Source organism: Lolium perenne, chromosome 6 (assembly GCF_019359855.2).
Source record: "Lolium perenne isolate Kyuss_39 chromosome 6, Kyuss_2.0, whole genome shotgun sequence".
In the NCBI taxonomy this organism is placed as follows: Eukaryota; Viridiplantae; Streptophyta; class Magnoliopsida; order Poales; family Poaceae; genus Lolium; species Lolium perenne.
In genome coordinates this window covers 25,730,829-25,757,398 of record NC_067249.2, presented here as the reverse complement: position 1 = coordinate 25,757,398, position 26,570 = coordinate 25,730,829, and the positions used below count along the sequence as shown (strand labels likewise).

The window sequence follows — 26,570 nt, the reverse complement described above, 5'->3', positions numbered from 1 at the left end:
AATAATAATGAAGCCACTATTTCAAAAGTTGACTCACACTATTTTCTTTCAAATTTGCATATGCTAATGCTTTTGTGCTATATGCAACCTTATTTGTTCTTCTTTTGTAGAGATTTATTGATGGTGTGCATGTAAGGGCATGTATATTTGTTCAGTGAATGTAGGAACCCTCCGCCTCTGGTCTAGATGGAAGTAAAAAAAAATCCTCTTTAATGGAGCTTTTGCTTTTTTCTATAGGTAGCACCAAAAATTCGCTAAAGTTGAGTCCTATCTGCCTCTAAAATTATCACACACATGAAAACAAGCATTAAATTTGGTCATGGGCTTGGTCGGGACCCCAACAGTAGGCAAGCCTTGAAAATGCAAAATATTGAAGCGGGGAGATGAACGAATCATCAGGTCGTGGATTAAATATCTCTTGCTCCCGAACACTAATAAAACTGAAGGACCTCAGCCTAGATAAAAATAATCTAAAGATACAGGTTCTGTGTAGGAGCTTTAAAGCTAGCATGGCGCCTTAACCTGATGAATGATTGATGCTGAATGACTAATGGTTGGCTGAAAACTTGGGCAGCTGATACATTTGGCTTTCCAAAATATCCGAGTCGCTGCTGCCTGTGCTAGAGTAACAAGCTCGAATAGCAGGCAGGCTGTCGCTAGTGGCATTGGACATTGGGAGGCGGCCCTCGTCGCTAGCGCTGGTCCTCCGCGCTAGATGCTGTTGGGGCTACCTCCGGCGACACATGCCGAGCAGCCCTCTGGCGACACACGTCGAACCAAACCTCCGACGACGAACGCCGGACGGGGGAGACGAACTCCACACGAACACGAGTATTTGCAGCGACATACGCCTCGGCGACGAACGCCTTGCCGCGCCAACGGCTTCTCCTTCTACTCAGTCTCAGAGCTGGGCACATACCCCTTACAGCATACATGGGAGACTACACACACTGAAGCGCACATACACTCGTAGTGACTACATCTCTCTTTCCTCTACAGGTCACACATACGAACTGAACACACCAGCACCTCTGGCTACACACGCCAGGGACCATGGAAACTACACACGGAAACCTACATCTTTTTTCTCTCTTTCGGCCGCTCTCTACGAGCCCTCAATTTATACACAGCCAACGACTCCCCACGATTGCAGCGCTCGGCGCTCCACTCATCATCGCCACAGCACTCGGCTGCCAAGGGAACCACGCACGTCCCGGCTGCCCACGCGCCGGCCGCACGACTCACTGCAGCACGTTCCGGCCAACTAACCACTGCATGTCAAGATTAGTGCTAAGGACATGTACAATAGTTTTTAGACAGCAACTGTCTGCAGTACACTGCCATGTCATATAAAGATTGCACTAACGACATCATATACAATGGATCGTCTTCAGATCTGGCGAGATCTGTTTCTCGACGTGTCACTGGCGCTTGTCGTTGTTCACGACGGCGCTGGGGGCCGGGGCGAGGTGGTTCTTCTGGAGCGAAGATGTTGGTCCGGAGGTGGTTGGTATGCGGTTCTTCTCCGACTTCGTCGATGGGAGGCGGCGTATCTTGGTCCAAGACAGCACGGGGACGTCCCCCGGTCGACGTGCCACAGCGACATATGCCTCGGCCGCTTGCGGCGAACGCTGTTCATCGACTCACAAAGCCTCGTTGGCGATGGTGCTTTTTTGGATCTTGCAATGGTGGAGGCTCGGCGTCACTTCTTGCGTCCGTCTCGGCGGCGTTGGAATTGGGCGGCGGCCGCTGGCTACGGTGGTTGCAGGAAACCCTAGGGATCGTTTTGTATTTCTCGATCTTTTAGGATTTTATCTGCAAATTCAGGATAATCATTTTATCCCGGTTTGTCTTTTAGTTTCCACATGTGTTGCTTCATGTAACTTGGTTTTCGATTAATGAAATATGTGGTTCTCAAAAAATGGATCGTCTTCTTGGTTGTCTGTAAAATTACAATAGCAATTTTTTTTGAAAATTTCTTGGTTAAACGTATTGCAGTTCACTACTTTCTGTCACTGCAGTGGCATCAGGAAACTCCCGGCGGCGAGAAACCAGATCGGGGGAGACTTGAGAATGAGACAAAGATCAAAGGCTGAATCGATCCTAGTTGTTCACATGCTCTCGCAAGACTTGATTTGGCCAAATGATCGTTCTAAAAAGCTGCTAGGAAGGTGGAGTTCACGAGCGAGGTTCTGTGGCTTGGACGTATGCGCTGCTCGGCCAGCCCGTGGAGACTCGTACCCGGACCTCCTTCAGCAACGGAAACATGCCGTCAGCACGAGCGCCATGGCCGGCCTTGACCCCTCAGGGCGCGGAGAGCGGTCTTGCAGCAGCGGGACAAGGGCGCAGTCGTGCTGCTGCAACCATGGTTTAGGAAACGTTCGGGACTCCGGCGGGATTCGTCCGCCGCGCTGTTCGAGATCAAAGCGCGAGCGGCAGCGGTTAGGCGGTTCGTCACTCAGAAATACGAGCAACTCTGTTCCGATCTGTCGACGGGTGGTAACAACGTACGATGGAAACGGCGGCGCAAGGATAGGATTAAAAATCATTGGGCCAAGGGCTGCTGGAAGACGTTGGGCCTAAAAAATTCTTTGGCCCGTTTGTGACACCAGGCAGCCACCTATTGCAATTTAATAGTAAAGATTCGTGCATTTTCTGGAACTAACCTATTAACAAGATGCCGAAGTGCCAGTTGCTGTTTTCTGCTGTTTTTGGTTTCAGAAATCCTAGTAACGAAATATTCTCGGAATTGGACGAAATCAACGCCCAGGGGCCTATTTTGCCACGAAGCTTCCAGAAGTCCGAAGAGGAGACGAAGAGGGGCCACGAGGGGGCCACACCCTAGGGCGGCGCGGCCCCCCCTTGGCCGCGCGGCCCTGTGGTGTGGGCCCCCATGCCGCCTCTTGACCTGCCCTTCCGCCTACAAATAGCCTCCGTTGCGAAACCCCCAGTACCGAGAGCCACGATACGGAAAACCTTCCAGAGACGCCGCCGCCGCCGATCCCATCTCGGGGGATCCAGGAGATCGCCTCCGGCACCCTGCCGGAGAGGGGATTCATCTCCCGGAGGACTCTACGCCGCCATGGTCACCTCCGGTGTGATGTGTGAGTAGTCTACCCCTGGACTATGGGTCCATAGCAGTAGCTAGATGGTTGTCTTCTCCCCATTGTGCTATCATTGTCGGATCTTGTGAGCTGCCTAACATGATCAAGATCATCTATCTGTAATTCTATATGTTGCGTTTGTTGGGATCCGATGAATAGAGAATACTTGTTATGTTGATTATCAAAGTTATATCTATGTGTTGTTTATGATCTTGCATGCTCTCCGTTACTAGTAGATGCTCTGGCCAAGTAGATGCTTGTAACTCCAAGAGGGAGTATTTATGCTCGATAGTGGGTTCATGCCTGCATTGACACAGGACGATGTGACAGAAAGTTCTAAGATTGTGTTGTGCTGTTGCCACTAGGGATAAAACATTGATGCTATGTCTAAGGATGTAGTTGTTGATTACATTACGCACCATACTTAATGCAATTGTCTGTTGCTTTGCAACTTAATACTGGAGGGGGTTCGGATGATAACCTGAAGGTGGACTTTTTAGGCATAGATGCAGTTGGATGGCGGTCTATGTACTTTGTCGTAATGCCCAATTAAATCTCACTATACTCATCATGATATATATGTGCATGGTCATGCCCTCTTTATTTGTCAATTGCCCAACTGTAATTTGTTCACCCAACATGTTGTTTATCTTATGGGAGAGACACCTCTAGTGAACTGTGGACCCCAGTCCAATTCTCTTTACTGAAATACAATCTACTGCAATATTGTTCTACTGTTTTCTGCAAACAATCATCTTCCACACAATACGGTTAATCCTTTGTTACAGCAAGCCGGTGAGATTGACAACCTCACTATTTCGTTGGGGCAAAGTACTTTGGTTGTGTTGTGCAGGTTCCACGTTGGTGCCGGAATCCCTGGTGTTGCGCCGCACTACATCCCGCCGCCATCAACCTTCAACGTGCTTCTTGGCTCCTACTGGTTCGATAACCTTGGTTTCATACTGAGGGAAACTTGCCGCTGTACGCATCACACCTTCCTCTTGGGGTTCCCAACGGACGCGTGTTGAACGCGTATCAATGTCCAGCTCGATGACGGTGACGATGGCGTCGATTTCCCCCTCCGGGAGGGAATTTCCCCGGCAGATTCCTGCCCGCCGGAGAGCTCTTTTCTCTCTGGTGTTCTCCGCCCCGCAGAGGCGGCTGTGACTCTTCGCGACGTACCCCTGGAGCTTAGGTTTTCGGGACGAAGGAGTACGCGAAGAAAAGGAGGCGAGAGGGGGCTGTGGGCCCCCTCCTCACAGGGCGGCGCGGCCAGGGCAGGGCCCGCGCCGGCCTGTGAGGGGGGCCCATGGCGGCCCTCCTTAGCTCCCCCTTCTGGCTCCCTTCGTCATCTGGAAAAATAGGATTTTTCGTATAATTCCCGTCAATTGTTGATCTTCCGAAATATTGCATTCTGACTGTGCTTTTTCCAGCAGAATCCTGGCTCCGGTGCGCGATCCTCCAATAATCATGAAACATGCAAAATAGATGAAATAACATAAGTATCATCTCCAAATATGAAATATATCAATGAATAACAGCAAATTATGATACAAAATAGTGATGCAAATTGGACGTATCAGGGACGCCATATCTACAACATATATTTGCAATAGTTTAGACTAATGTTTATGACAAATTGAGTTCAAATTTTAATTCAACATAATTAAAAACTAGGTGAACTCCCACTCAAAACAATATCCCTCTCATTGTCTTAGTGATCACACGAACCAAATCCACCACACCAAGTCCGATCATCACGAGACAAGATGTAATTTCAATGGTGAACACTCAAAGTGTTCATCATATCAATCATATGATTCATGCTCTACCTTTCGGTATCACGTGTTCCGAGACCATGTCTGTACATGCTAGGCTCGTCAAGGCCACCTTAGTATCCGCATGTGCAAAACTGGCTTGCACCCTTTGTATGCACTTGTTGAGTCTATCACACCCGATCATCACGAGATGCTTCGAAACGACAAGTCTTGGCAACGGTGCTACTAAGGATGAACACTTTATTATCTTGATATTTTAGTGAGAGGGATCATCTTATAATGCTACCGCGTCGCGATCTAAGCAAAATAAGATGCATAAAGGATTAACATCACATGCAGTTCATATGTGATATGATATGGCCCTTTTGTCTTTGCGCCTTTGATCTTCATCTCCAAAGCACGGACATGATCTCCATCATCAACGGGCATGATCTCCATCATCGTCGGCGAAGCACCAAGGTCAATGGCGTCGTCTTCATGATTGTTCTCCATGTAGCAACTATTACAACTACTTTGAAATACTACTCAACATGAAATTTAAAGACAACCATAAGGCTCCTGCCGGTTGCCACAATACAATAATGATCATCTCATACATAGTCATCATCACCAAACCCTGCAAAAAAAAGTTAGACGTTCTCTAATTTGGTTTGCATATTTTACGTGGTTTAGGGTTTTCGAGTGAGATCCAATCTACCTACGAACATGAACCAAAACGGTGATACTAGTGTTGTCAATAGAAGAGTAAATTGAATCTTCACTATAGTAGGAGAGACAGACACCCGCAAAGCCACTTATGCAATACTAGTTGCATGTCAAGCGTGGAGCAAATCTCATGAACGCGGTCATGTAAAGTTAGCCCGAGCCGCTTCATCCCACTATGCCACAAAGATGCAAAGTACTCAAACTAAAGACAACAAAAGCATCAACGCCCACAAAACCATTGTGTTCTACTCGTGCAACCATCTATGCATAGACACGGCTCTGATACCACTGTAGGGATTCGTTGCATACAAAACAAAAAATTTCCTACCGCGAGAACGCAATCCAAGCCAAGATGCAATCTAGAAGACGGGAGCAACGAGGAGATCATTGAGACTCACCCTTGAAGATTTCCAAAGCCTACAAGATGAGGCTCTTGTTGTTGCGGTAGACGATCACTTGCCGCTTGCAAAAGCGCGTAGAAGATCTTGATCATGGTGCCACGATCGGGCAGCACCTCCGTACTCGGTCACACGTTCGGTGTTGATGAAGACGACGTCCTTCTCCCCGTTCCAGCGGGAAGCGGAAGTGGTAGCTCCTCCTTGAATCCGGCAGCACGACGGCGTGGTGGCGGTGGGGATGGAGAACTTCGGCGGAGCTTCGCTAAGCGTTTGCGGGAGAGGTGGAGGAGAGGGGGCGGCTAGGGTTTGGGAGAGGGGGAGGTGGCCGGCCACTATGAGGGGTGCGGCCACAATGGCTTTGGTGTGGCCGGCCCCCTCCCCTTGCTCCTCATTATACAGGTGGAACACCCAAGAGTTGGTCTACAAGTCTTCGAATAAGACCCCAAACCAAAACCTTCCATATGACATGAAACCTACCCAAGGTGGGATTCCCACTTGAGGTGGGATTCCCACCTTTCCTTGGGAGGGGGTGGCCGGCCACCTTAGGTGGAGTCCACCTGGGACTCCACCCCCTAGGGTTGGCTGGCCATGGGTGGTGGAGTCCCTCCGGGACTCCGCCTTCCAAAGTGATTTCTTCCGGACTTTTCTAGAACCTTCTAGAACCTTCCATAAATGCACCGGATCATTTCCAAACTTGGAATATGACTTCCTATATATGAATCTTATTCTCCGGACCATTCCGGAACTCCTCGTGATGTCCGGGATCCCATCCGAGACTTCGAACAATACTTCGAACTCCATTCCATATTCAAGTTCTACTATTACAACATCAAACCTTAAGTGTGTCACCCTACGGTTCGTGAACTATGTAGACATGGTTGAGAACTCTCTCCGACCAATAACCAATAGCGGGATCTGGAGATCCATAATGGCTCCCACATATTCAACGATGACTTAGTGATCGAATGAACCATTCACATACGATACCAATTCCCTTTGTCACGCGATATTTTACTTGTCCGAGGTTTGATCATCGGTATCACTCTATACCTTGTTCAACCTCGTCTCCTGACAAGTACTCTTTACTCGTACCGTGGTATGTGGTCTCTTATGAACTTATTCATATGCTTGCAAGACATTAGACGACATTCCACCGAGAGGGCCCAGAGTATATCTATCCGTCATCGGGATGGACAAATCCCACTGTTGATCCATATGCCTCAACTCATACTTTCCGGATACTTAATCCCACCTTTATAACCACCCATTTACGCAGTGGCGTTTGATGTAATCAAAGTACCTTTCCAGCATAAGTGATTTACATGATCTCATGGTCATAAGGACTAGGTAACTATGTATCGAAAGCTTATAGCAAATAACTTAATGACGAGATCTTATGCTACGCTTAATTGGGTGTGTCCATTACATCATTCATATAATGATATAACCTTGTTATTAATAACATCCAATGTTCATGATTATGAAACTAATCATCTATTAATCAACAAGCTAGTTAAGAGGCTTACTAGGGACTCATTGTTGTTTACATAACACACATGTATCAATGTTTCGGTTAATACAATTATAGCATGGTATATAAACATTTATCATAAACATAAAGATATATAATAACCACTTTTATTATTGCCTCTTGGGCATATCTCCAACAGGAAGGAGAAGATCCAGGGATGGCTTCATCAATAAGCTCTCCTGGGTTCACCGATGCCGCCATCATCAACGCCCGTCTCCCCGAGTCCGTGGCAGGCCCTTCGGGATTGACGGCGGGCCGATCTCCCCGTCGTGGCTTTGGTATGGCCCTGCCACTTCTTCAACCTTGCCTCCTCTTCTTCTCTCCCGAGATCTAGGCGTCATGGTGGCGTCAGGCAAAGGAGGATGCAGAGTGGTGGTGCTGAGGAGGTGGCGCCGGAGTTCTTCAGAAGCAACCTTCTTTAGCAACACATCGACGGCATCTCTACCGCTCGTCATCCACGCCGGTGAAGTCCGCTATTCTTCAACCTCCATCGGAGGCCCTTCTTGAGGTCTGCGGTCGCGTCCATCGCCGGCTTTGAAGCAAGTGGTGTAGTCCCCGCTTTGGAGTCCGACGGCGACATTGCTGATCTCCAGCTCATCGGAGGGGAAAGAGAAGGACCCGATTGCATTTGTATAATCTTTAGTGGGGTCTTTTCTACAAATACCAGGGGCCTATGTAAAATTTTCTCAATTTATGGGGTCCTTTGTAAAAATTGTACACCCACCGACTGGAATAAATGAAAGCTTCTACGCCCTTCGGGGCGCTCCGTGTTCAAAAAAAAAGTGCCAAGGAGTTTAACCAAAAAAAGTGCCAAGGGTATAGTACTAGCAGTGTTCACAACCTTGTCAGAAAATGGGTCAAGAAATTGAATTCAAGATCACATCTATTTTGCACAAAGATGTGTGGCTTCAAAACCGAAGCTGGTAACTCTAGTACTTTAAGATTAGAGACAACTTTATCGAAAGAAAAGAACATATATAATAAACAAATGCGTGGTTTTAATTTATATGGCGTGTGTTTAATCCCTCGTTAGTATATTCAAAATCAACCCCCCCCCCCCCCAACCCGCAAAAAAAGTATATGCAAAATCAAACAATGAAATTAAACCAATTTGGATTCCCGAAAGCGAGGATTAGAATTTTTTATAGATTATGGTACACGTATGCTAACTGTACATGGTGTAGTTAGTTTTTTCCGTTAGTATTATCCTGGCCGGGAACCTGCGTCCCATGGGATGGTTTCTTGATTACCACGTTTGCGCCTAGCTCATTTTACTGACTTTCTTTATCATGGAGTGTTCTTGCATTACTGATATAGCATTGTGAATAAATTTACCAGTGTAAATTCTCACCAACTCTCTTCCTGTCCCCGGGAACGTCCCTGTAGCCGCCGCCTCTTGAGAAAAAGCCCTAGCTGCCCCGACTCAGCCTCCTCCGGCCGGCGTCGGAAGGAGTGGGGAACCCGATCTATGGGTGGAGTTTTCAATAAAAGTAGTCTTTTCAGTAGTCTATGTTAGGTTTTTGGTCGCCGTTTTCTTGTTGGTTTCCCCGCAATGGAGATGGCATCGTCTGCAATAAGTGATCTTCGGCCTTTCGTTCGACGACGAGATCTCCTTCCCGACGTCAATGGTGGTGCTGAAAGATTACAATTATCTAGGTATATGTGTTCAGATCTTACTTCGCCAGATCGATCTTGGATCTTTTCTCATGGTTGCCGCGAGGAGGATTATCCTCGCAGTTTTTGTCCCGGTTGCTACGTCCTCGACAATGGTGATTCGTACTCTTGGCTCTCCATCAACGTCGACAAGGCAGATCGGTTTTTATTCCCTGACATACTGGTGTTGGTACTCTTGCCGATATTGATTGACTACTTTAATGGTTACGCGCGTGCATGCAGCCTTGGCATTGCGGCTCAAATTAAAATTATGAGAGAACCTTCGTTGGTATTTACAGGTCTATGGTTTGTTATCTGGCTGCCTTCAGAAAAGTACAAGATTGTGTCTTGGAAGAAGAAAGAGTTTGAAGATCTCGAAGATTTGCTAGTATCTTTTAGACTTTATTTTGTAATCGCTGGAGACAGCTCGTGTATCTCTACCATGTACTATTTGTTATTATGAATATATGTGGTATTGAATATCAAAAAAAAAATTACCAATGTGCACCGGTTTCTTTGTTTCTGAATTCTATGAAAAGAACTCTATCATTTGAAAATGTTTTCCAATTTTTTACTGCTAATAAATGTCATTGATCAGTGTTAGATAAGTCCTCGATTGTTCAGTCTTATCTTTCATGGATGCTATTGTTAGTCTCTTTCTTAGTTCTCTTTCTTCATCGATCAATGTTAGTGATCAGTGTACATTGTTCATTGTCTCTTGGTCTCTTATTTTCTCTCTTTCCTCAGTCTACATTGTTCATTGCCTCTTGGTCTCTTTCTTCATTTTTCTCGTATCTCAGTTTATCCCATTTTCTCAAGGTTCCAAAAAGCGTACGCTTACGCGCGGAGCGACGGCAAAACGCTGTGCTATGGGCGGAAGCGTTGATTTAGGCGGTAAGCGGCGCTTAGGTACCGCTTAGGCGGTTGGTGAGCTGAGCGTGCGCTGCGGCGGTGATACGTCTCCAACGTACCTATAATTTCTGATGTTCCATGCTTGTTTTATGACAATAGTTACATGTTTTGCTTGTACTTTATAATGTTTTTATGCATTTTCCGGAACTAACCTATTAACAAGATGCCGAAGTGCCAGTTCCTGTTTTCTGCTGTTTTTGGTTCCAGAAAGGCTGTTCGGGCAATATTCTCGGAATTCGACGAAACGAAGACCAAACATCATAATTCACCGAGACGGACCAGGACACCGAAGGAGAGTCGGAGGGGAGGCCTGGGGCCCCCACACCATAGGGCCGCGCGGGCAGGCCCCTGGCCGCGCCGGCCTATGGGGAGGGCGCCCTGGTGCCCCTCATGCGCCGTCTCTTCGCCTATATAAGCCCTTTCGACCTAAAAACGCGATACCGATTGACGAAACTCCAGAAAGACTCCAGGGGCGCCGCCACCATCGCGAAACTCCAATTCGGGGGACAGAAGTCTCTGTTCCGGCACCCTGCCGGGACGGGGAAGTGCCCCCGGAAGCCATCTCCATCGACGCCACCGCCTCCATCATGCTCCGTGAGTAGTTCCCCCATGGACTACGGGTTCTAGCTGTAGCTAGTTGGTATTCTCTCCCCCGTGTACTTCAATACAATGATCTCATGAGCTGCCTTACATGATTGCGATTCATCTGATGTAATCGGTGTTGTGTTTGTTGGGATCCGATGGATTGTTACATTATGATTAGTCTATCTATAAAGTTTGTGAAGTTATTGTTGCTGCAATCTTGTTGTGTTTAATGCTTGTCACTAGGGCCCGAGTGGCATGATCTTAGATTTAAGCTCTATACTTATTGCTTAGATTGTATCTACAAGTTGTATGCACATGTCTATGTCCGGAACCAAAGGCCCCAAAGTGACAGAAATTGGGACAACTGGAGGGGAAGGCTTAGATATGAGGATCACATGTTTTCACGGAGTGTTAATGCTTTGCTCCGGTGCTCTATTAAAAGGAGTACCTTAATTTCCAGTAGATTCCCTAGAGGCCCGGCTGCCACCGGCTGGTAGGACAAAAGATGTTGTACAAGTTTCTCATTGCGAGCACGTATGACTATATATGGAAAACATGCCTACATGATTAATGATCTTGATGTTCTATCTTAATGCTATTTCAATCCTATCAATTGCCCAACTGTAATTTGTTCACCCGACACTTGTTATTGGAGAGTTACCACTAGTGTAGATAGCTGGGAACCCCGGTCCATCTCTCATCATCATATACTCGTTCTATATGACATTGGAAGTAGTATCAACTATTTTCTGGTGCCATTGCCTCTGTGTTACTATTCTTCGCTGTGTTATTCTTGTTACTATTGCTCTCATATTCTCGCTGCTTTCACATCACCCCGTTACTAGTGCTTTTCCAGTGCGGCTGAATTGACAACTCAGTTGTTAAGGCTTATAAGTATTCTTTACCTCCCCTTGTGTCGAATCAATAAATTTGGGTTTTACTTCCCTCGAAGACTGTTGCGATCCCCTATACTTGTGGGTTATCAAGACTATTTTCTGGTGCCGTTGCCGGGGAGGCAAAGCTCTACTCATAAGTTCACCTGGGGAGTACACTCTACCTCTCTCTCTGTTTTATTTTATTTTGTTTTGCTTAGTTTACTTTTGTCTAGTTTATTTGTGCTTAGTTTATTTCTGTCTAGTATTACTTTGCTTAGTTTACTTTTGTCTAGTTTGTTTTTGTTTTGTTTTATTTTCCCTATATACCCGAAAATCCATAAAAATTTGAAAAACCGAAAAATTAAAAACTGTTGCTATGGGAGAACCTACAACCTACTTGGAGCTTATTGAATTATATAATAATTATAGAGAATCAAGAACGGGAAAAGTTATGAGTGCTGTGATAGAAAAATTGAATACAATTGCTAAAATCTTGCTTAAACGCCATGATATAAACTGTTGCTCTCAACAGGATACTAAACATGTTAAATTTCAATGTGGCTTTAGTGAGGAATTTTTAATTAAGAACTATAATTGGAATAGCTATCTTCATTTTGGGTTCGAAGAGGTAGAACAATTTGTCATGTTTATGGGAGCCTCTGAGATAGAATCCTTCATTGTTAAAAATTATGAAACTTGTGTTGTTTGTAAGGACCTTAAAGATTATGTCTCTTCTATCCTTAATTTTTGCATAGAAAGCTACAGTGATAATCCTTATATCATTGATTATAATGAGAGACTCATTAATGCACAAGAATGCACTCACAATTTGCAGGAACCTGTGGAAGAAGAAATTGATGAACCTGAAAGCTCATTGGATGAAAAAGAAGAGGAGAGTGATGAACAAAAGGAGGAAGAATGGATTAGCTACCCATGCCAACCTTCTAATGAGAGTAACTCTTTATCTCTTACACTATTTGATTGTCCTCCATGCTTACCAAAGGAGGTTGAATATTATGTTCCTGTGGATTCTCTTGAAATATTCCCTATGAGTAAAACTTGTGAGAATAATTATGCTCCTGTTATCTACGATAATCCATGCTATTTTGATAAATCTTATGATAATGCTTTGTTTATGCCTGATGTCGAAATGCATGGTACTAAAGAGTTTTGCTTGGCAAATGTTTATGATAAATCTCTAGATGATGGTCCTATGTTACTTGATACTATTAATTGTACTACTAATGAAAATGGGATTGGAGAGGTCTTGACTTTATCTATGAGTCACATATCTCTTGAGATTGATCAATCATCTTGTTATATTATTGCTAGAAGTGGGTTTGAAAGTTTTAATTCCACTATTCTTGAACCTGATAAAAATTATGTGTTTATGAATCATGAAAAGTATGCTGCATGTGATAGTTATATTGTTGAGTTTGTTCATGAAGCTACTGAAAATTATTATGAGAGAGGAAAATATGGTTGTAGAAATTTGCATGGTAACAAAACACCTCTCTATATGCTTAAAATTTTGAAGTTACTCTTGTTTTATCTTCCTATGCTTGCCACTTTGTTCTTCATGAATTTATTTGTATACAAGATTCCTATGCATAGGAAGTGGGTTAGACTTAAATGTGTTTTGAATTTGCTTCTTGATGCTCTCTTTTGCTTCAACTCTTATTTCTTGCGAGTGCCTCATTAAAATTGCTGAGCCCATTTTAATGGCTATAAAGAAAAGCACTTCTTGAGAGATAACCCATGTGTTTATTTTGCTACTGTTTTGTTGAGTCTTGGAAGTTGTTACTACTGTAGCAACCTCTCCTTATCTTTATTTTATTGCAATGTTGTGCCAAATGACGCCTCTAATCGAAGGTTGATGCTAGATTTGGATTTCTGCGCAGAAACAGATTTCTATCTGTCACGAATCTGGGCTGTTTTCTCTGTAGGTAACTCAGAAATATATGCCAATTTACGTGCGTGTTCCTCAGATATGTACGCAACTTTCATTAGTTTTGAGTTTTCTTATTTGAGCAACGGAAGTACCTGTTTAAAATTCGTCTTTACTGGCTGTTCTGTTTTGACAGATTCTGTCTCTGTTTTTTGCATTGTCTCTTGTGGACTTTAAGTGAGGCTTTCTAGACGTGGAGAGCTGTAGCTAATGTTTTATTGAGTTCTTGCAATGTGTCACTACAGGGCTAAAGTGGATTAAAGTTTTTTGAGTACTAACCCCTCTAATGAAGTTTATGAGAAGTTTGGTGTGAAGGAAGTTTTCAAGGGTCAAGAGAGGAGGATGATATATGATCAAGAAGAGTGAAAAGTCTAAGCTTGGGGATGCCCCGGTGGTTCATCCCTGCATATTTCAAGAAGACTCAAGCGTCTAAGCTTGGGGATGCCCAAGGCATCCCCTTCTTCATCAACTTATCAGGTTCTTCTATTGAAACTATATTTTTATTCGGTCACATCATATGTGCTTTACTTGGAGCGTCTGTTTGTTTTTATTTTTGTTTGTGTTTGAATAAATTCGGATCCTAGCAATCCTTGTGTGGGAGAGAGACACGCTCCGCTTTTTCATATGAACACTTGTGTTCTTCGTTTTACTTTTAATGTTCAATGATAAAAGTTGGAAGCTATTGCATTTATTGCTATCTGGTTGGAAAAAGAAAATGCCTCATATTGTCTTGGATAATTTGATACTTGGCAATTGTTTTGAGCTCTCAAGTAGATCATGATTAAGCTCTTGCATCATGTAGTTTAAACCTATTAGTGGAGAAATACTGTAGAGCTTGTTGAAATTGGTTTGCATGATTGGTCTCTCTGAGGTCTAGATATTTTCTGGTAAAAGTGTTTGAGCAACAAGGAAGACAGTGTAGAGTCTTATAATGCTTGCAATATGTTCTTATGTAAGTTTTAATGTACCGGTTCATACTTGTGTTTGCTTCAAACAACCTTGCTAGCCAAAGCCTTGTACTGAGAGGAAATGCTTCTCGTACATCCAAAACCTTGAGCCAAAACCTATGCCATGTGTGTCCACCATATCTACCTACTATGTGGTATTTCCTGCCATTCCAAGCAAATACTTCATGTGCTACCTTTAAACCTTCAAAATGCTTCTCAATTTGTGTTGATGTTTTATAGCTCATGAGGAAGTATGTGGTGTTTATCTTTCAATCTTGTCATTTACTCCTGACAGACTTTCACCAATGGACTAGTGGCTTCATCCGCTTATCCAATAATTTTGCAAAAAGAGCTGGCGCGGGGTTCCCAGCCCCCAATTAATCAACCTTCATTAATAATTCTCTTCACGTGTTTTGCCCTGATCTATCAGTAAGCAACTTAATTTTGCAAATAGACACTCCTTCATGGTATGTGAATGTTGGAAGGCACCCGAGGATTCGGTTAGCCATGGCTTGTGAAAGCAAAAGGTTGGGAGGAGTGTCATCCATAAATAATAAAACTAAAGTACATGTGTAAACAAAAGAGAAGAGGGATGATCTACCTTGCTGGTAGAGATAACGTCCTTCATGGGAGCCGCTCTTGAAAGTCTGGTTGATAAGGTAGTTAGAGTACCCATTACCATTCGTTGACAACAACAAACACCTCTCAAAACTTTACTTTTATACTCTCTATATGATTTCAAAACTTAAAAAGCTCTAGCACATGATTTAATCCCTGCTTCCCTCTGCGAAGGGCCATTCTTTTACTTTATGTTGAGTCAGTTTACCTACTTCCTTCCATCTTAGAAGCAAACACTTGTGTCAACTGTGCATTGATTCTTACATACTTGCTTATTTGCATTCATCATATTACTTTGTGCTGACAATTATCCATGAGATATGCATGTTGAAAGTTGAAAGCAACCGCTGAAACTTAAATCTTCCTCTGTGTTGCTTCAATGCCTTTACTTTGAATTTATTGCTTTATGAGTTAACTCTTATGCGAGACTTTTGATGCTTGTCTTGAAAGTACTATTCATAAAAAGTTTTGCTATATGTTATCTATTTGTTAGCAACTATAGATCATTGCCTTGAGTCACTGAATTCATCTCATATGCTTTATAATAGTATGATCAAGGTTATGTAAGTAGCATGTCACTACAGAAATTATTATTTTTATCGTTTACCTACTCGAGGGCGAGCAGGAACTAATTAAGCTTGGGGATGCTGATACGTCTCCAACGTACCTATAATTTCTGATGTTCCATGCTTGTTTTATGACAATACTTACATGTTTTGCTTGTACTTTATAATGTTTTTATGCATTTTCCGGAACTAACCTATTAACAAGATGCCGAAGTGCCAGTTCCTGTTTTCTGCTGTTTTTGGTTCCAGAAAGGCTGTTCGGGCAATATTCTCGGAATTCGATGAAACGAAGACCAAACATCATAATTCACCGAGACGGACCAGGACACCGAAGGAGAGTCGGAGGGGAGGCCTGGGGCCCCCACACCATAGGGCCGCGCGGGCAGGCCCCTGGTCGCGCCGGCCTATGGGGAGGGCGCCCTGGTGCCCCTCCTGCGCCGCCTCTTCGCCTATATAAGCCCTTTCGACCTAAAAACGCGATACCGATTGACGAAACTCCAGAAAGACTCCAGGGGCGCCGCCACCATCGCGAAACTCCAATTCGGGGGACAGAAGTCTCTGTTCCGGCACCCTGCCAGGACGGGGAAGTGCCCCCGGAAGCCATCTCCATCGACGCCACCGCCTCCATCATGCTCCGTGAGTAGTTCCCCCATGGACTACGGGTTCTAGCTGTAGCTAGTTGGTATTCTCTCCCCCGAGTACTTCAATACAATGATCTCATGAGCTGCCTTACATGATTGAGATTCATCTGATGTAATCGGTGTTGTGTTTGTTGGGATCCGATGGATTGTTACATTATGATTAGTCTATCTATAAAGTTTGTGAAGTTATTGTTGCTGCAATCTTGTTGTGTTTAATGCTTGTCACTAGGGCCCGAGTGGCATGATCTTAGATTTAAGCTCTATACTTATTGCTTAGATTGTATCTACAAGTTGTATGCACATGTCTATGTCCGGAACCAAAGGCCCCAAAGTGACAGAAATTGGGACAACTGGAGGGGAAGGCTTAGATATGAGGATCACATGTTTTCACGGAGTGTTAATGCTTTGCTCCGGTGCTCTATTAAAAGGAGTACCTTAATTTCCAGTAGATTCCCTAGAGGCCCGGCTGCCACCGGCTGGTAGGACAAAAGATGTTGTACAAGTTTCTCATTGCAAGCACGTATGACTATATATGGAAAACATGCCTACATGATTAATGATCTTGATGTTCTGTCTTAATGCTATTTCAATCCTATCAATTGCCCAACTGTAATTTGTTCACCCGACACTTGTTATTGGAGAGTTACCACTAGTGTAGATAGCTGGGAACCCCGGTCCATCTCTCATCATCATATACTCGTTCTATATGACATTGGAAGTAGTATCAACTATTTTCTGGTGCCATTGCCTCTGTGTTACTATTACTGCTGATGTGTTATCATTACTCTTTGCTCTCATATTACTGCTGCTTTCACATCACCCCTGTTACTAGTGCTTTTCCAGGTGCAGCTGAATTGACAACTCAGTTGTTAAGGCTTATAAGTATTCTTTACAAGTATTCTTTACCTCCCCTTGTGTCGAATCAATAAATTTGGGTTTTACTTCCCTCGAAGACTGTTGCGATCCCCTATACTTGTGGGTTATCAAGACTGTTTTCTGGCGCCGTTGCCGGGGAGGCATAGCTCTACTCATAAGTTCACCTGGGGAGTACACTCTACCTCTCTCTCTGTTTTATTTTATTTTGTTTTGCTTAGTTTACTTTTGTCTAGTTTATTTGTGCTTAGTTTATTTCTGTCTAGTATTACTTTGCTTAGTTTACTTTTGTCTAGTTTGTTTTTGTTTTGTTTTATTTTCCCTATATACCCGAAAATCCATAAAAATTTGAAAAACCGAAGAATCTAGAGAAGCCTGCCTCAAAGCTTTTGCAGCAACATCATCAAAGAAGCAACAAAAGTCTGATCATGAGAAGGAAGTGAGAGATTCTGTGACTATCAATGCATCATCCACTTGCCAAGGACGAGATGATGAAGATGTTACTCTCATTGGTAGCTCAGACCCTCATGTGATAGGTCCTATGGATAAGTGGGTACGCACTATTGACCCCAAGTTGATACGAGCAACAAGACTGTAGCAAATGAAGATTAGTCAGGCCAAGTGGGATGAAAGAACACTTGAAGCACAAAAGTATATTGCAATATGGATGTATATATATGGTGTCGAGGTTTTGACCATGGTAGATGCTACGGGGTAGCACATGAGAGATGTAGAGCAAGGCGGCGTTGGAGATTCCGAAAACGAGTCGGCACACGATGTACCTAGGTTCACGTCCCATCGGTGGAGGATCGCTACGTCCTGCTAGAAATCTACTATGATCATAGTGTCGCCAGCGTTAGGCGACTTGCTTGGTGGTAGCCGCCGGAGGCGGAGGGGGAGATTAGATCTAAGGAGAGATTATGTGTGGGAATGTCTCCTCAAGGAGGTACCTCTGGTGGCTTTATATATGCAGCCACCTAGGGTTTACAGGTATACGGCCTCTTGGGCCACTACGCTTCTTCATGGGCCTTGTGCAGATCCAGTCGCTCCGGGCTCAGTCGATATGGCGCTTGGCCCAGTCGCCCGCCGACTGGAGCTGTCCTGGGCTCTCTTCATCTGGCGAGTGAGCTGGGTGATGGGCCCCCTAGGGCATATCCCCATCAGTAGTCCCCTGATACGTCCAAAACGTATCTACTTTCCCGAACACTTTTGCTATTGTTTTGCCTCTAATTTGTGTATTTTGGATGCAACTAACACGGACTAACGCTGTTTTCAGCAGAACTGCTCTGGTGTCTCGTTTTTGTGCAGAAATCCAACTTTCGGGAAAATCCTCGGAATTTATGCAGAAGGCCCTATTTTCCCAGAAAACTGACGGAGCCAGAAGGACAACTCAGGTGGAGGCCCGAGGGCCCCACACCATAGGGCGGCGCGGCCGCTGGGGGGCCCGCGCGGCCCTGTGGTGTGGCCCCCTCGGCCGGCCTCCGACGCCCTCCTTCGGACTATTTATCGGCCTCGACCTAAAAACGCACGGAGAGAAGTCGAAGTCGGCAGAAACCCTCCAGAACGCCGCCACATCGCGAAAGTCCGTCGCGGGAGCCAGAAGTCTCCGTTCTGGCACTCCGCCGGGACGGGGAATTGGAGGAGATCATCGCCGCCATCACCGCCAACGCCTCTACATCAACCAGCCATGTTTCCCCCATCCATGTGTGAGTAATTCCCCCGCTGTAGGCCGAAGGGGATGGTAGGGATTGGATGAGATTGGTCATGTAATAGCATAAGATTGTTAGGGCATAGTGCCTAGTGTCCGTAATTGGTACTTTGATGATATTGTTGCAACTTGTTATGCTTAATGCTTGTCACTAGGGCCCGAGTGCCATGATCTCAGATCTGAACATGTTATTGTTTCATCAAGATAATCATTGTTATGGTCTTACCTATAAGTTGTATACACATGTCGCTGTCCGGAACCGATGGCCCCGAAGTGACAGAAATCGGGACAACCGGAGGGAATGGTAGTGATGTGAGGATCACATGTGTTCACGGAGTGTTAATGCTTTGCTCCGGTACTCTATTAAAAGGAGTACCTTAATATCCAGTAGTTTCCCTTGAGGCCCGGCTGCCACCGGCTGGTAGGACAAAAGATGTTGTGCAAGTTTCTCATTGCGAGCACGCACGACTATATATGGAACACATGCCTATTGATTGCTTTGTACTTGGACACCATTTTATTATTATCTGCAAATGCCCTGCTATGATTGATACATGAGTTTCTCTCATCCATGCAACGCCCGTCATCCGTCCCCGTGCCTACAGTATTTTTAATCCTGCTGTTTACTAAAATCACTACTGCTGTCTTTGTTACTCTCTTCTTTGTTATTTCACTACTGCCACCGCTATAAAACTGTTACTACTGATAAACTCTTGCGAGCAAGTCTGTTTCCAGGTGCAGCTGAATTGACAACTCCGCTGTTAAGGCTTCCAAGTGTTCTTTGTCTCCCCTTGTGTCGAATCAATAAATTGGGTTTTACTTCCCTCGAAGACTGTTGCGATCCCCTATACTTGTGGGTCATCAAGACTATTTTCTGGCGCCGTTGCCGGGGAGCATAGCTTTATTTGGAAGTTCACTTGGATTGATATTGTTCGCTGCAAATTCTCCATCATGGGTAAACCTCGCGATACTAAGGTCGCCATATTACCATCCACTACAAGAAAAGGTACAATTCTGAATACCTCCGCTACACTTGATTCACCATCTGTGATTGATAAACTTGTTTCACCGCCGCATGCTTTACATGCGGGTACTTCTGCTGAATCTGAAAACTCTCATAATATTGATAATATTTCTGCTGTGCTTGATGATAGTGGTTCTTTGGGATCCTTTCTAGATGCTACAATTGCTAGGTCTAGACAAATTGAAAATACTGAAACTCCTAATGCTACTACACCTGTTAATTCACCCGAACTTGATTATTTTAGTGATGATCCTGATGAAGATTATGTGGAGCTTAATGATGATTTTATTGAAAAATGCAATGCTACTACTGATGCAAGAAAAATTAAAAAGTTGCTTGCAGAACATGCTGTTAGATATAAACTGTCTCCTGATCCAAAATTTGCCACATCTCCCATAAACATTAAGGATAAAGATTATGATTTTTCTCTTGATCTCTCTCATATAGCTATTGTTGAGAAAACACCCTTTTGTGGTACTGAAAAAGAAAGTGCTGTTGAACACATGACTGAGTTATCTACTCTAAGTAGCTTGTTTTCTGATGATGTCAAGATGCGTACTTACTTTGTTGCTAAAATCTTTCCATTCTCATTAAAGGATGACGCTAAAACTTGGTATAATAATTTGCCACCTAATTCTATTAAAAGTCCAAAAGAATTGCTTGATGTTTTCTTCCGTAAATACTTTCCTGCTAGTGCTCAACATATTGCTTTGCAGAGAATTTATAATTTTGACCAGGGAGATGAAGAGAAATTGCCTGAGGCTTGGGCGAGATTTTGCTCTCTTATTAGAGCTCGGCCTGATCATGATCTGGAAAAGCATGATTTACTTGATATATTTTATAGCGGACTAACCATTGAGTCTAGGGCATACCTGGATAGTTGTGCTGGTTGTGTTTTCAGGAAAAGAACTCCAGGGCAGCTGAAGAATTATTGGCTAAAATAAGCCGGAATCATGATGATTGGACTACGCCTGAACCAACTCCAACGCCAATATTGAAGAAGAGGGGTTTAATTAAATTGAATGATGAAGATATGAGGGAAGCCAAGAAGTCTCTCAAGGAGAAAGGTATTAAATCTGAAGATGTGAAGAATCTACCTCCCATAGAAGATATATGTGAGATAATTCCCCCTTCATCCATGATTGAGGTAAACTCCCTTCAACGCTTTACTAGGGAAGATATTCCGTATTCGAAACCTCCTGCACAATGCTTAGATGAGTTTGATAATTATATTGATAAGCAAGAAAAATTTAATATGAGAGTAGAGAATCATTTAATGGAAAATTCTCGAGCTATTAGTGAATTGCATGATATTGTGGAGAGAACCTCCAATGATGTTAAGATGCTTGTTAAACATTTTCATATGATTCAAACTCAAATTGATCAACTCACTAAAGTGCAAAATGACTTGTTAGGGAATAATTCTAAAGAGAAACATGCTTATAAAGTAACAACTAGAGGTGGTGTCTCTACCCAGGATCCTCTATATCCTGAAAGGCATCCCAAAAGAATTGAACAAGATTCTCAACACATTGAACCTAGTGCTCATTCTAGGAAGAAAAAGAAGAAGAAACATAAAAATGTTGTAGAATCCTCTGAACCTGTTAATGATCCTAATAGTATTTCTATTTCGATGTTTGAAACTAAAAGTGGTAATGAACATGATAAAGATAATGATAAGAATGATACTCCTGATAAAGAAGAGGTTGAAGAAGAACCTGAAAAGCATGCTAAAAATAAAAAGTACACTAAAGAAGATTTTATTGCTGAGAAACATGGTAATGAAAGAGAACCTTGGGTGCAAAAGCAAATGCCTTTTCCTGCTAAGAAACTAAAATCAAAGGAAGAAGAACACTATAATAAATTTTGCGATTGGATGAAACCTTTATTCTTGCAAATCCCTTTGGTGATGCTATTAAATTGCCTCCTTATTCAAAGTATATGAAAGATATTGTTACTAACAAAAGGAAAATCCCCAATGAGGAAATTTCCACTATGCTTGCTAATTACTCTTTCAATGGCAAAGTTCCAAAGAAGTTGGGCGACTCAGGTATACCTACTATTCCTTGTTCTATTAAGAATAATTATGTTAAAACTGCTCTATGTGACTTGGGAGCCGGTGTTAGTGTTATGCCTTTTTCTCTTTATAAGAGACTTTACTTAGATAAGTTGATACCTACTGATATATCTTTGCAAATGGCTGATAAATCTACTGCTATTCCTGTTGGTATATGTGAGGATGTTCCTGTTCAAGTTACTACTAACTGCTTAATATTAACTGATTTTGTTGTGTTGGAAATGCCTGAAGATGATAATATGTCTATTATTCTTGGGAGACCTTTTCTTAACACCGCCGGGGCTGTTATTGATTGCAATAAAGGAAAGTTTACTTTCAATGTTGATGATAGGGAGCATACCGTTTATTTTCCCAAGAGGATTGAGAAAGCGTGTGGAGTTAATACTATTTCTAATGTGAGAACTATCAAAGTGGGAACTATCGATTGTCCTATATATGAGCCTAAGGAAGAATATCAAACTCTCGTGATTGGATCCATATCAATACAATTCAAGGTAACATGATTGATTTGAGGTTTATTTCTTCTTATGCTATGTAAAATTTATTTGGTGGCAAGACTTGATCAACCTTGTTAACGAATACCATTTATATGCATAGAGGAGGTAAACAACATCTCTTTCTTCCTCCACTTGCTCTAGTTGCTGTAGCACTTTTTATTTGCAAAGTTCCTTAGTTAATCGAAGATTTCAAAAATTTTCCTGGCCAGTAATAATGAATTAAATACCAAGAAATGTGCATTTTTCAAAGTTTTCAAAAATTCACAAAAATTATACCGTTGGTCCTATTTTTCGACGAGGCACCTGGGAGCACCAGAGGATGACCTATGGGGCACCAGAGGGTGCCACACCACAGGCCGGCGCGGCCAAGGTGGTGGGCGCGCCACCATGTGGTGTGGGCCCCTCCTTGCCCCACTTTGCCATCTCTTTCTCCTAGCACCTTCTCTCTCCCGAAAAAACTCGTACCAAGTTCCTCTCACTCGCGTTTTTGCTCCAGAGCTCCAGATTTCTCGATCTCTTTGCTCAGCCCAGATTTCTTGCTGAAATTTGGCACATTTGCTCTTTGGTATGTGACTCCTCCACCCATCCAAGTAGAATTTTGTTTGGTTGAGTATATCTTGAATATTTTGCTGCTGTAGGTAACATGTTTAGTGAGCTTGCATGCTTGTTCTAAGTGGTAGAAACTAGTTTTGATGCATGATTAGTACTCTAGCAAGTTCCTATGGTAGTTTCCCTCAATTATATGTCACCAAATCAAATTTTATATCATTTGTTGAAAATTTCAGAGAAGGGATGAAGAAGTTCAACTTTGGAGAGTTGTTCAAGAAAGGAACAACCAGCACCGGGAGGCCTTCTAGGGCCGCCACCCGGATTAGGCGATCGTACAATGAGGATATCATCGCGCCTAGCTTCGCGCCCGAAGAGGACAACGGGGCTCCTAATGCTTCGTCTTTTCCATGTTATGATTTTCTGAGGAATGCAGGGATATTGGAGGATTTCTCTACCCTTGTCAACAGGGCGGGCTTAACCACCTATGTGGGAGATGAAAGGGAGCAATACTACATGCTCACCAAAATCTTCGTCGAGAGCTTCAAGTTCCACAACAAGCAATATGAGCCGACAGTTGCATTCAAGATCTATGGTAATCCTGTTACTATGGGATTGGAAGATTTTTGTCGTGCATTGGATATTGCCCCTGTAGGTACAGCAAGTAGGATTGATGACAACCCCTGGGACCTGTTGGAGCTCTATCGAGGGATCACCGATGATGATTGTCGCACCATTCAGCGTGGCAAGATAAGGAACATTCAACTCCCCGCCATTAAGTATTTTGCATACTATATTGCTACCAGCATTCTTGGTAGGGAGAACACTAGCAATATTTCTAGTTACCATCTTGCTTTCTTGAATATTGCACTTACTGGTCAGACATCTTATCATCTTGGTTCTCTTATTGCTCGCCGCCTGACTAACAGGGGGCCTATTTTTGGAGGAACTATTGCACTGCGTGTTTTAACTTATCTAAGGCTTCCTATTGATCCTAATGATGTGCCATTGGCCCCTAGGAGACTCGATATTGCTGCTATGAAGAGTCATCATTTTGTTACCACTGATTCTACTTTAGATAATATGGTCTATAGAATGTTGTTTTCTGACGGGGATGAGAAGGAAATCCCTCTTCCCCAACCAGGTTTGTTCAGTATTGACAGGCAATCATGGTCGTGCACTAAGGAGGAGGTGGATGAACATATGAAGATAAAAGACTTCCACCAGCAACATGACTCCGAGGATGCCGAGGCCTCCCACGACCACACCGTCACGTATCCGGGTGCTTCTTCCAGCACATACCCGGAATACGATCCATCTTCGTCATACTACGGAGATATTACCTCATGGGATCGATGGGATTGAACTCCACTTAGGCCAAAAGCCTAAGCTTGGGGGGAGGTATACCGGCATCACTCATTCTTTGCATATTATGGTTGCTGGATACTTGTACATACTTGTTTTGTTCGTTTGAGTGGTTTTCTAATGAGAGGAGGATAATATTTGGGGAAGTGCTGCCTGAAAACAGATTCTGGACTGTTACTAGAAAAATTCGTACGCACAGCCAGAGCGTTATTTTGAGCTGCCAATTTTTGTGCAGGTTCCCCAGGTTGTTATCTAACTTTCATTAGTTGAACACTTTTCGAGCTGAGCAACGTAAGATTTTTGTAAAAATCGATTTCTGTACTGCTGTCAGGTTTTGGCAGATTTCTGTCATCCTGTTGTTATGTGTTTCTTTTAGTTTGTTATTTCTTGTTCTTGCTTTGTTTCTTTCCCAAAACACAAAAAGACCAAAAATATTTTTGTTGTTTCTCTTCACCATTTGTTTGCTTTGGTTTCTTGCATTTGTTTCGCTTTATTTGCTATTGCTAGTTTGCTACAAGAAAACCCAAAAAGATTTCGCTTTGTTTGTTTGTTTCCTCTTGTTCTTGTTCTTAAATTCGAAAACACCAAAAATATTTGCTGTTCTTCTTTGGTTTGTAAAGTTCATTATGAGTTCAATGGTTTTCGGTGGCTGGAGCGTGGTTTTCATTTCATATTATCCAAGCTGCACAAGTGAAAAGGCAATAATGACGATCTACGACAATTGGATTGTGGTGAGAGGCTGGTATGAACTCTACTTGTTTTCATTTTTGTACATATACTCATCCATGTGAGCATGCTTAGTTGGTTCATGTGAGGTATATGTTATTTGAGAAAGTCTAGTAGTTTATGATCTCTCATGTTTAGCTCCAATCTATTAATATGAGTAGCATGTCATGGATGTTTGCTTGCATTGTTTTATTCATAAGTAAGTATGGCATTGTGGTATCCTCCTCTGAATAATTCATTTATATCGACTTGGCACATGCTCACGCATGAATATGACTGAACAAAAAGTCAATTAAGCCTCGATGATCTATATTGCTTCAGAGTTCTTGTATCATTTTTATGCCTCCGTTAATTTATTTTGCCGCAAGCATGATTATGACAGTTACTGCTCTCTTGATTTGTCGCTCCCTAGTCTTTTGCTAGCCCTCACTTGTACTGAGCGGGAACACTGCTCGTGCTTCCAAACACCTGAAAACCAAGTTGTTCCAAAAGTGTCCACCATAAATACCTATGCATGGCATTTCAAACCATTCCAAGTAAATTCTCATGCGCTACCTTTAAAACCTTCAAAATGCTTCTCAATTTGTGTTTATGTTTCATAGCTCATGAGGAAGTATGTGGTGTTTAGCTTTCAACCTTGTCATTTACTTTTGACAGATTCTCATATGGACTAGTGGCACATCCGCTTATCCAATAATTTTGCAAAAAGAGCTGGCAATGGGATTCCCAGTCCCGAATTAATTAACTTAAATAGACACTCCTCCATGGTTTGTGATTGTTGGACGGCACCCGAAGGATTCGGTTAGCCATGGCTTGTGTAAGCAAAGGTTGGGGGGGAGTGTCATCATCATAATAAAAATAAAATAAAAAGGCACTCCTTCATGGTATGAGATTGTTGGCAGGCACCCGAGGATTCGGTTAGCCATGGTTTGTGAAAGAAAGGTTGGAAGGAGTGCCAAATAAATATGCAATAATTCATGGGAGCCGCTCTTGAAAGTCCGGTTGGCGAGGTAGTTAGTGTACCCATTACCATTCGTTGACAACAACAAACACCTCTCAAAATGATTTTACTCCTGATTTCAAAAATGAAAAGCTCTAGCGCATGTTAATCCCTGCTTCCCTCTGCGAAGGGTCAATCTTCTACTTTTATGTTGTGTCTCCATTATTTCTTTGAGCACTATCTTGAGAGCACAACTATCATTCTTAGTATAATATGCTTGTCTCAAAATATGATTGATTGTGGTATAACTTTGATGCTTTTATCTTTGACAATCACTACTTCTAGTTTTTCTATGAACTCCAGAGGTGCCCGGGCATTTATGTTTTGCCGATCAAATACAGGCAAGCGAGATACCACTTTATCATACTCTCTTATGAACATTGCAATCCTGCTTATATACATGATTCATGATGCTTATTATTAATTGTTGGTACCTCTCCATGATTGACATAGCTGTTAGATGATCTTATTTGCATGTATCTCATTATGAATT

The 26,570-nt window shown here is 43.1% G+C and overlaps 1 pseudogene; it reads left to right on the top strand.

Moving 5' to 3' along the window:
- Positions 1 to 2,286: 2,286 nt before the first annotated feature.
- Positions 2,287 to 26,570, top strand: part of LOC127310662 (uncharacterized) — a 43,416-nt pseudogene continuing 19,132 nt past the window's right edge.